The sequence below is a fragment of the Periplaneta americana genome, chromosome 7 (assembly GCF_040183065.1).
Source record: "Periplaneta americana isolate PAMFEO1 chromosome 7, P.americana_PAMFEO1_priV1, whole genome shotgun sequence".
Classification (NCBI taxonomy): domain Eukaryota; kingdom Metazoa; phylum Arthropoda; class Insecta; order Blattodea; family Blattidae; genus Periplaneta; species Periplaneta americana.
The window spans coordinates 88,575,803-88,588,390 of record NC_091123.1 but is presented as its reverse complement, the minus strand read 5'-3'; the positions used below and the strand labels follow the sequence as shown (position 1 = coordinate 88,588,390).

General features: G+C 35.5%; 1 protein-coding gene across 3 annotated transcripts in view; it reads left to right on the top strand.

The window, feature by feature from the left end:
- The window catches only part of Chi (LIM domain-binding protein 2 Chi), a 447,709-nt gene that overhangs the window by 53,580 nt on the left and 381,541 nt on the right, over window positions 1-12,588 (top strand). The window lies entirely within an intron of this gene.

Sequence of the window (12,588 nt, the reverse complement as noted above, 5' to 3'; positions counted from 1 at the left end):
AATAATAATAAAACACAAATAAAATACCTAATTTTACAATACAACCTACATAATTATGTATAAGCCCTACACAAGTTTCAATAGTCTTTCACTTTACTCTCATCTCACTCACTATAGTGGCACTATGACGCATTTCACTGACACTTTAGCACACATTTCACTGACACTATAGAACACATTTCATTGACACTATAAATTATCACTGATCGGAACTATTCACTGCACTGTAAAACCATAAGGTCACTGACTCACCTCGCTTCACTGATACAACAGTTCAAATAAGTCAAATAATTACACCCTTATGCATACTTATAAACAGAACTAAATTTAAACTAAACATTTCTAGGTTAAGGCCCTCTTACACGCTATTTTTAAATAATTTACAATTCAAACCAAGGAAGTAACTCGTCAGGCTAAATAAATACATGCCACCTTAAAAAATTAAATGATTAAATGGGCGATCTGTGCGAGCCATATGTGCCGTCTCATTCCGATCCGTACGAAATGCTGATACCCATCTTGCAACCTTCCGATACGGTAGTGCATCGTTGTCACAAGCTTCAAGTAACCCTTTATGACATTTGCGTGCATTTCTACCACGGGCTACCTCGATTTTTTATCCACGATCGCTGCTAAAGTTTAGTAAACATGCTTTAGAGCAGTTAAAAATCGTGCTCTAGATTTATCTGTTGTTATAGCAACCGGTTTTATCATTCAATACATCGACAATATCTTCAACTACTATCACCACTTGTTTCGTATCCCATGCGAATGCGCATGACTAATTCCCGGCAGTGTTCCACTAGTTTATTTAGAACCCATGTAAGTTATATAGCCTATAGGCTTACACACCTGTGTTACAGAGCATATTTTAGTGTACTACATAAAAATAGTAATGTTTTTACGATGTAGGATTGATCAAAACCTACTGTTTGTAGCAATAACGAGTGTTATCGAAATTCGTGCTAATAGCTTTTTTAATGGAACGCACTGTATTTAATTCCATAAATATGTTACACTCTTCATCGTGATTCAAACGATATAAGCATATATACCATAGATTTGTATTCAGGTCATTAACAATAAAACATAAAAGTTATATTTATATGTTTTAGCTATTTCATGAAAAAATATCTTTGAAAAGGAACATTTCAGTACAAATATTAGGTACTAAAATACTTTGTAAAATTTGAACAAAAACTCCGTCGTGATAAAGAAAAAGGCGATTAAAAATTGGAAGTGAGTTCATGGACCCTGTTAAATTTATACAACGTGCAATTACATAGACAGGGAAGCTTCTCAACCTTCAGAACAAAGTTCATATTGCCGGCTTGTTCTCTTCTTGATACTATCCATGACACCAAAATGTGAAAACTTGCAGAGCTTGAAATATGTGGTATATGTGTACTGTATGCTCTTCCACAAGTGCACGCTGGGACGACTCGACTAAAACACAACTGATCGCCTGGCGGCAAACCCGTTTGGTTTCTTACAATTTATCGCGTTGCATGTAAGTCATTGCCTCGGTGGACGAGCGAAGTATTTTTTAAATGGAAAAGTTGCGTGGGTGATTAATCGCTTCATCGTAGGCGATTAGTTGTATAGTTTTGGTTGCTTTGCTGAACAAACGGCCTAATAATACATATACACATGCGTAACCGTGTGCGCGCAGGATGGTTCGCTTGCTCCTTCCTTTCAATATTATGGAATCTTGCAGTTTGTATCATGCCCTTGAAATTGCAGTATCTATTTCTAGGAGATTTCAACGCAAGGATAGATGTGAAACTTATAGAGTGAGTCGCCTGCTTTACCCTCACTGAAAATGCTTGCATCCTGCATTTTATTGCGTGACCAAAGAAGTTTAACACAAATTGATATTACACATTTTATAGTGTTTTTATTTTTCTAGAGATGCTAAAGAAGGAAGAATCTATGATAGGTTGCACTGGTAAAATTGAGTAACATTTATTTATAGTTACATTCTTATTTATAAGTACCAGTATGTAAGGTAATAGTGTTGAAAGTAAAACCATTTTATAATAGTATAATATGCTCAAATTACTGATATTGTTTTGCATCGCATTCACGACATATTTCCGGCATATTGTATGTACGTACTTACCTTACAAGTCTTAGTGGAAAAATGAGGTTTCATGTTTGAACGTGTGCTATAATGGAGTAAATAAAGATAATGTCCACGTTTTATTTTTGCTGAATATTGTTGTTTCAGCTAAATATGTCTTATTCCAACCAACGCTATAATTTATAGGTGCTGCACAGTTTCTGGAGTAATGTAGAATAACGTAAAAGGAGTGACGAAGAAATTTATGTAATATTCCGTAGTTCCGCATTAAAACAACATGCATAATGTCTCGAACCCGAAACCTCACCATTAGTGATGGGCAGAGTCGAATAATCTCCTCTTGAATAATATTAAGAATCAAATAATTTATTGGAATAAAAGTTCTCGATTACTTTCGTCATTCGAATAATGATTTGATTACTCACTGGCATGTTCTCATTTCTCGGTTCTTTTATCTAACATGACAGCAGTAACGATAGCAGTGACAGCAGCGTATTGTGCAAACACAGGAGTTCACAATTTTTTATTCCAATCACATGCTGGTAGCTATCTGCAACTTCCGATAAATATGTTTATTCCTGCGTTCCGTAATTAGACGAGAGAAAGAAAGAGAAGCGAGATGGAGCAGAGGGAGACGATCTGCAGCAAGTCTTTGTTGCACGCAACTACCTTATGTTTGTGGGCGAGTTTAGCCGAATGTATACAATTGATGAGCAAACGGTGTTCTCATTCTTTACTTCTCGCAGCATTTACCATCTGAGTAAATTATTTGAATACTTGTTCACGATTCGAGATAATCTCGAGAACTTACAAGAATCGAACAATTCGTATTTTTTTATTCGAATACTTTCATCACTATTGCCATTATTAACTGAACCCCTATATATATATATATATATATATATATATATATATATATATATATATATATGGTTATCATCCTGAAATTGTGATTACTAAAATTTATTAATTTACTATATTGGTTTTCAGATTTACTATTAAAGTGCATTGTTCAGCTGTTATCTTTTTTTTTTTTGACGAGAAAGGGTAATTAGAGTGCTTAATGAACAACAAAATTCATGTACGATTATCTTGAAGATGAGTGTACATATTATATTGTACCGTAGGCCTACTCCCTTTTACTACTGGACTTTACGATATTAGCTTATATCGTACTAAGAGTATAACTTATGTCGGATGCCTTTTGCGACGCAGAGTGGTCCAGAATGCAAATTTAGCGGGACAAACTAATAACTTTTCTGCTACCTAACAGATTTTTATGAAATTTTACACAGTAGTTACAGGTAGCATATACGTTTTGTATACCAGCTCTCATTATGTTGGTATAAGGGGAACTACCCCTTATATGGGGGTGCAATTAGACAAAATTAGTAACATTTCTCCTATCTCAATGATTTTTATGAAATTTTACACAGCAGTTACAAGTAGCATATATTTTTGTTTACTAGGTCTGATTACGTTAGTACAAGGAGAACTACCCCTTATAGGGGACGCAGTTAGACAAATTTAGTAACTTTTCTCCGATCTAACATATTTTTATGAAATTTTACACAGTAGTTACGGGTAGCATATATGTTTTTTATACAAACTCTCATTACGTTGGCATAAGGGGAACTTCCCCTTATATGGGGGCGCAATTAGACAAAATCAGTAAATTTTCTCCTATCTAACAGTGTTTTATGAAATTTTACACAGTAGTTACGGGTAGCATATATGTTTTTTATACAAACTCTCATTACATTGGCATAAGGGGAACTTCCCCTTATATGGGGACGCAATTAGACAAAATTAGTAAATTTTCTCCTATCTAACAGTGTTTTATGAAATTTTACACAGATAGCATATATGTTTTATATACAAGCTCTGAGTACGTTGGTATTGGGGGAACTACCCCTTATAGGGGGCGCAATTAGACAAATTTAGTAACTTTTCTCCTATCTAACATTTTTATGAAATTTTACACAGTAATTACGGGTAGCATATATGTTTTGTATGGAAGCTCTCATTACGTTGGTTCTAAGTGGAACTACCCCTTATAGGGGGACGCAATTAGATAAAATTAGTAACTTTTCTCCTATCCAACAGATTTTTATGAAATTTTATACAGTAGTTACACGCAGTACATTTGTTCTGTGTACAAACTCTGATTACGTTGGTATAAGAGGAACTACCCCTTATAGGAGGATGCATTTAGACAAAATTAGTAACTTTTCTTCTGTTTAACAGATTTTCATGAAACTTGACACAGTAGTTACAGATAGTAAACTTGTTTTGTATACAAGCTCTAATTCACTGGATTGTTTTTGTTTCGTACTTGCTGTAATGGAAAAGCTTTCTTGGGCAGCCACGACTTTTTCCAGGGGTAAGTTTTCTATAAATTTTCATTACTATCACAATGAGAGCCTAATTTAATAAGTAGCTCACTAAGACAATGTTCATTTCGTTAAAAAGAAAACTCATATTCTTTATCCTCTTGCTCGCCAACGATAAATTATCTTATGGGGAAAATGTAACATATTAGGTACTATTGCACCTTTTGGGCACTCTGGAGCATATTTGACACATAATTAACAAGCTGCCATCTTGAATTCCCTGAATTGTACTTCGGAAGCAAATTCAGTTCACAAATATTTAAATAACTGTAATCGAGAAAAATTGCACTACTGCACCTCGAAATAGTGCGCATAAGTTATTACTTCCGGAAACCTGTTCACTGCATTTAAAATAGAGTTAAATACTCGAGGAAGTGGAAAAAAAAAATCATTTTGGGACGAAACAAAGTTTTTTTTTTTCTCTACCTTAGCAAAGTCTGCACTCAATGGTTATATGTATATTTTGTGCCGTGTCCATTCATGCTAATTTGACATGCTAGAATAACTTTAAATGTAACAAAAATAAACAGTGTTACGTACCTAAAGAAGTACTTGACATGTTGATACCAGAATGGAATCGACCACTTACAACAGAGTTACAGCACAAAGAAAACGGCAGACTTGCGGCACTTGCTGAGTAAGAATGCTGGGTGGCGAAATGTGGCATGTTACCGGCCTCTTATCTCGTTCTGCAGACACCTCCGCTGATTAAGATTATCAATTCAGTGTTACTCACTTATATAGGACAAATAATTTAAGGGTTTTATTTCATTTTTTTACATGTCATTTTTCTACTTTTGTCCGCCTAAATATGGATTTTGGACCACTGTGCGACGGTTCACTACTGCGTGCAACTCACGGCATTGGACTTTCTTACATTCATCAGAATTTCATTCTGACATAATGTATCTCATAATTAAATAGACTGCCTTACTTCACTTTGTTTTCACTTATAACTCTTTACTAGTTTATCATACGAGGTGCGTTTGAAAACGTCGTGGCTGGTCTGACACATAGATGGCATTGAAAACGTGTCAACAATGCCACCATTGTTAGCGGCCACTTTACATTAGTTCAAGCACGAGAAATCATTATTTTCTGTTGACTACATTTTGTGTAGTTTAATTTTGAAGTTAGTGCGCCGAACAAATTGGCAAAAATGGAAAATATAGAGTTTCGTGCTGTCATTAAAATAAATAATTCGTAAAGAAAGGAAGGAGTCAAACAGAAATTAACGCAGACATGGATGCTACACAGGGAGAATCCTTTCCAACGTTTTAAACTGTGAAAAAATGTGTGGCACTTTTTAAACATGGTCGAGAGAGTGTGGAAGACGATCTCCGTAGTGGACCTCCAGTAACAGCGTCAAGCGAAGAAATCGTAGAAAATAATGCACGATATGGTGTTGAATGACCGCCGACCAAAGTGCGGGAAATTAGAAAGGTTATGCATATCTCAACTGAACGGGTGCGCCACATCTTAGTCAATATCTTGGGCATGTCCAAGGTCTTCACATTGTGGGTTCGGCGTTCGTTAACACCGGAACAGAAGCACTACGATGTAAAATTTCAAGGGATTATCTAGCTCGTTTTCAATTTATCAATAGAGGATGAAATGTAATGCAGCAAAATAACTATAACTTGGGAATCTCAGCAATTCTAATACAGAAAAAGTAGTTTTGTGCTTTGCGTTCGTCCGCTTGTGTATAGTAATTTCTCCTGAGGTAGGCTATTGGAATAAATCATTTTCCCTTAAATGTTAACACTCTTTTACTCGATAAGTGCTATCCATACAATTCTGATTTTTACTCTTATCATTAAAGAAACTGATAAGAAATTATTTGTTGCTTCGCAGTTTTTAAATAAAATGGACGGTTTTGTTGCAAATCAAATAAAATATTAACGCGTACCGTTATTTCCTGTCATTATAAAGTCTGACAACTCTACTGCAGTGACTAAAGGACGGAACGCTGCTATTCAGACCGATTGCGTGCATGTTTTCGTAGGTAAACTTGCTACGTGCTGTTGTCAAACAACGCAGATTTTCAGCCTAATTTTCTCATTAACTATTTACTTAATTTACGAAACGCACAATAGGTTTTTTATTTAATATATATAACTATTCCCTTCAATCTACACAGTTATATCATTTCCATACTGTGTTTATCTTCTTATTGCTAGCTGTGGTAGTCTGTCTTTAAGGATTCTTGAAATATTGTGTGGCCATTATAGACTGTGCTGTTGCAGTTTTTCGACGTTAAATTATTTAAAAAACTTAAAGGTACATAACCTTTTTAAAAAAAAATTTAACACTTTTAACGTGTCGTTAAACAATTTTAATTTTTTTAAACAAAGTGTTAACGTGAACCAGAACCAATTAAATTATTTGTATATAGTATCTTCAATTTTCATTTCATTTAGTAATTTGTAACATTCTTGTGTTATAAGATATTTCATTTCACATTTCAATTTTTGAATATTTAATTTTTAAGGGTCCACAACTCGGTTCCGCATAGAAAAGTTAGAGCTGTCATTTTGGATGTTAAACTACGTCTTTCTCCTCACTACAGAGTAGGTATGAGAGGGTGGATAACTTGAGAATTGACCATTACATAAAATGCGACATCCTCTCGCCGTTATTGATTGTATTCCCCTTGTTCTTCTTGTATTCCCGTTCTTTTATTTACCTTGTTCTGCATGTCATCTCCTTGATCTCTTTGCCCCATCATTTTCCTTCTATTTTCATAATTTTCCTTCTATCTTGTTCTACTTTTCGTCTTGTTCTCTTGGTTCTCCTTGTTCTTGTATTCCCCTTGTTCTGATTATCGTCCCCTTGTTCTGATTGTCATCCCCTTGTTCTGATTGTCGTCCCCTTGTTCTTCTTGTCTTCGCCTTGTTCTTCTTGCCTTTGTTTACGTCTCCTATTCCCTGTGCTCCCCTTTGTTCTCCTTGTCTTCCCCTTATTCTCTTTGCCATCCCGTTCTCATTCTATTCCTTCTGTACTCTCTTTGTTGGCCGTTTGTTCTTGCATTCCTCTTGTACTCCTAGACGTATCCAGAAAGGAGAATGCCGCCTTTCTTGAATTCATGCACGACATGTTTGGTTTGAGGCTCGCCTCGACAAAGGCGCCTACGACACTCGGCGTCTCGTGCGTTATGGTCTTCGTAAGAAATTTCTCATATCGCCATATTCTTGCCGTATATGATTCCATTGAATCTGTGTTTTGTCACACAATAAATTATTATTACATACACAACCTCCTTTCATTTCTCGCATCACCCCTTTGTTCTACGTAAAGATTTGCAGCGCAGTAAAGCTCTGCACGTGCCGATTTTTTAAATGCAGTTTAATTAATGTTCTCCCGCATGAACGGGATAGTGAACTGTTACTGTTGTGAAATGTAATTCGTATTTTAAGCGTGCTTAATGTGAAAAAAAAAAGGGTTGTAAAGGCTTTTGCTTTCATAAATTAATACATCTTGCTTTGATCACCAACGAACCCTTCTTAGTTATGTGAAGTCATGATGAAGAAAATATTTTCATGCTCCTATCTGGTATTGAACTTGTGTTCTGTCACTTTTAATATTCATAAAAGAAAATGAAATTGTATTGAAATCCTTGGCGTTTTAAAATCGTCCGTAGATTTTCTTAAAATTATTTATGTTTTGTATTTGGATTTCTTGTAAGTTAGTATAGTGTATATGAGACAAAGCAAAATATAACATCGTTCCACTACAAATCCACCTTGTTCTTGCTTCTATTTCTGTATACATTCTTGTTATGAAACCACCAACTTAGTGCACTCTTCTCACTCATTGAATGGTCATATTTTTTTGTAAGAAGTGCATGCATGGTCTTCCTCTCTTCAAAGCCCCAGATGCCTTCCATTCCAAAATTGCCCTGGACTTTTTTTCTTCTGACTTGTCCAAACCACTTCAGTTGATTTTGTAAAACATAAGCATTGATTGAGATCTGTAATTTCGTTTTTCCCCAATCTTATTCCTAATATTTATTATCTGGATGTCATTGTAGGCTTTTTCATTTATCCATTTGTTTTCCAATTATTAGCTCTTCACTACTGTTTATTTCATATATAATGTGTTCCATATGCTGCTATATTTTTTTTTACTGTTGTGTTCGTTACAATACAATATTCTTTGTGTCTTTAGTGATCGGCCTATCTCATAGAATACCATCTTACAGTCGAATCAGTCATTTAAGAAAGGGCTTAATGGCACAATTTCCAATTTTTCAGGAGAAAGAAAAAACTGATTACATAAAAACATAGCATTATTTGATACAAAGTTGCACACCTGTCCTATAATAATCAATAGTTTTAGCATTAGCATGTATGAAACACAAGCAAAGTTTGTTCAGATAAGTTGTTATACTGATTCAAAATTGTGGAATTGAGCCCCTTCAAAAGGAATTTCCTATTTTGAGAATAAAATTATTAAAAATGAATTCTATTTCGACTAATATTTTCAGTTCACTGAAATCATTCTGATATTCATTATCACAGAAACACAAACATTAACATATTATGTTAAAATTATAATACAGTGTTAAGAACAACAGAAAAAATGAACAATAAATTTAATGTCCTTTATGCATCATCATCACTTTTGCTGCTAGTATGTCAAGCTACGATGTCCCTGTAAAACCATAAGTGTTCATCTGGTTTGTAGCACATTAATTTAGACAAATCATCAATCTTCTTAACGTTAATGGGAACTTTTTCACTTTAGGCACATTGATCCGAAGGTTTCACAATATCTGTAGCAGATATCTTCAAATCAAAAGTGTGTCTTATCAATATCAAACCTCCGATGAATGCTGAAACACATACTTTCCCTGGGTTCTTTGAGTCATAGTTGAACATTGTTGGTTGCAGTTTAACTTTCTGATCATAAGGTGTTTCTCTCGATTGTGTTTCTACTGACAAGCAGGTTCGCTTGTATTTCTGCCACCAATTACTAACCTCCTTAATATCATCAGTTGGTACCAATTTTACGATAAATCTTACTTCTTTTGAAGCATTTGCAATGATTGTTACATATCTCACTTTTATAGTTTTGCTTATTACATTTACCTTTCTTTTCTTCTCAAATAACAAATACCTGCATTCTCTTCAAGAGACGCCATGTTTATTTAAAACAGCTGGAACTGGTAACCAACTGTGACTAGATTATTTTTATTTTTGTCATTAGCTGTCAAGGCAAATTCACTTTATAAAGGCGTCAATTCCAGGAGTTGAGCCACTTCTGAAATGAATACTATATTCAGACAGTTATAGAGCCAATGTTATTCAGTGGAAGTGAGCTCTTTTAGTGCAGAATCATGTATCTACCCATTATGCACCATTATATCTGAATAAACCATTTTCTTAAAAATATGCCATTGAGCCCTTTCTTAAATGACTGATTCTCGTGTTTGCACGTTGTATAATTTTTCGGCGAAACATTTTTACGTTTTACTTTGTTAATCCCATTGATTCTTTCATTGTTAATATATTATACTTTACTTTTCTTTATCATAGTATTGTCTTATTCATTACTAGTGATAAGAGATGAATCACAATTTATATTGTTGAATTGGACAAGCCTTGGGGAGGAACACGTAGTGCAGATTCAATGCACTCGACTGTCCCACACACTCTTCAGCCCGCGGGTATCTGCTATGAGGTCGGGTCGAAGCTGAGAGAGCCCCGCCACGACGCGAGAAAGGCACCCAACTCAACCCATACCCAAGGTTTTTCTAATAATTACATCCAGTTGCCATGGTTACGTGCTAGCTGCTCAGCCGATCGGTAAGGTACATCCAGCTTCAAAACTCTCTAAAATTAACATACCTTTCAGATTATGTTTACCGAGGTACAGGCTGCATATGACTGTATAGCTGCCACCAGATAAGAAAGAGAAAGCTGAGATACAGCTTACTTTTTATTTTAAAATATAGGTGATTTATATTTTTAGTAGGTTATTTTAAGACGCTTTATCAATATCTAAGGTTATTTAGCGCCTGAATGCGATGAAGGTGATAATGCCGGTGAAATGAGTCCGGGGTCCAGCACCGAAAGTTACCCAGCATTTGCTCATATTGGGTTGAGGGAAAACCCCGGAAAAAACCTCAACCAGGTAACTTGCCCCGACCGGGAATCGAACCCGGGCCACCTGGTTTCGCGGCCAGACGCGCTAACCGTTACTCCACTGGTGTGGACTAGGTGATTTATAGTTGGAAAATTAAATCTACCAATTACAGTACCTACGTAGATTGATGCTCTATTTTATTTCTTATGGCTATAGTCTTTAAGTTTAACATGATATCGTAATAATCGACGATCTATGCATCCATATTGTGAAATATTGTTAGGAATGTCTGCTATTTATCATATTCTATATTGATCCCTTTGACACGTTCCGTCCTCTCAAAGTGAGGAGAAATTGTGGAACTATGTGGTAATATGGTCTGCACAGCGCAAGGTCACCGTTTTACACAACATCGTCACTAAATGAGAGACAGTCTCAATGAAAGGAAGATGAATCACAAATTACCTGCCGGGAATCGAACCGGAGTGTTTTGGGTTGGTATCTAGAAATGCTACTGCGTGAGCCAGAGCGACAATTTGTGATCTTGTAATACTTAACAATTGTAGATATTATTAAACATCGATGTTAGTAAGGAAGTGGAGGTGGTGAGTGTTTTCTTTATTGTTGATTATTTAACGACGCTGTATTAATACTAGGTTACTTAGCGTCGGTAGAATTGGTGATAACGAGATAGCATTTGGCGAGATGAGGCCCAGGATTCGCCATAGATTACCTGACATTCGCCTTACGGTTGGGGAAAGCATAGAAAAGAACCGAACCAGGTAAAGAAAACAGTCCAAGTGGAAATCGAGCCCACGCCCGAGCGCAACTCCGTATCAACAGACAAATGCGCTATCGCCTAAGCTATGACACACTCTCGCCATGAAACAATACTAAGAATACCATCCCATCGCATCTCCTCGTACTCATCTTCTTTCACAATAGCCTGCCAAGACTCTGGAATTTGCCACCTGCTAGCATCAGGGACTGTCGAAATAAATTTGAATTCAAACGCAGACTTACTAGGCACTTGGTCAGTAATTGAGACTCGTTCAGACATGGCTTCTTGTAAATAGTTCTCTTAATCTATCACAAAATATTTCAATATCCGGTAATTTCATCACTATACAATTTTGTTATTCTAGGTTTAATTTGTAATTCAGAAAATACAAAAAATATTCTTTGTTCTTAACGTCTATGATAAATTGTCTAGCTTTCATTAATCAGGCAATCTTTTCGTACTTTGATTTTTATTGTAATTGTAAATGTAATATTAATTGTAATTGTAAATTTAATATTAATTGTAATTTTATTTTTTATATTATAGTTGTAATCCCCTGGTAGACGGGAAGAGAACGCCTGACGGCCTTATCTCTACCGGGTTAAATAAATAAACACTACTAATACTACTATGCCGGTGGGTGTGGCGAATGGTAAAATTGATTAATTGGTTTGAAGATTTGAGATTTGAAAACAAAGATGTAAAATAAACGGCCTTGTTTTAAAGTTCAATTTCGGAGTTAGCCTTAGCTGGACTCCTAGAATTTAATTTCGGACATTGCATATATGAAGCTAGCATCCAACAGTAGGGCTCTTCGATTCGGTCCCCTAAATGTAACTGTGTTGTATTGCCATATTACACGACTGTTGGTAGTGTGCACGTCGTTATTAGAGAACGCAAACATTTGCTGGCATGCAAGAGGAGAACATTTCGAGCACCTGTTCCAATAAAAGGTACTGAGATTAAATAATAATAATAATAATAATAATAATAATAATAATAATAATAATAATAATGATTATAATTATTTACTATTACTACTGCTAATATGATCGTAAGCAAGTAAATCACCCTAATTGTGAATTAAATGTTTGTCCTTTTACAACTGTGAAACTGTTGCAAATAAAACATGACACATTAGTGAATCCGATGTTGACGGGTGTGTCATCCTGCCTTAGTCTTGACAGAACCAGATCCCATATTCAGATTACCTCTTAAGCCTCTAGGCCCGTACACTCAAGCTG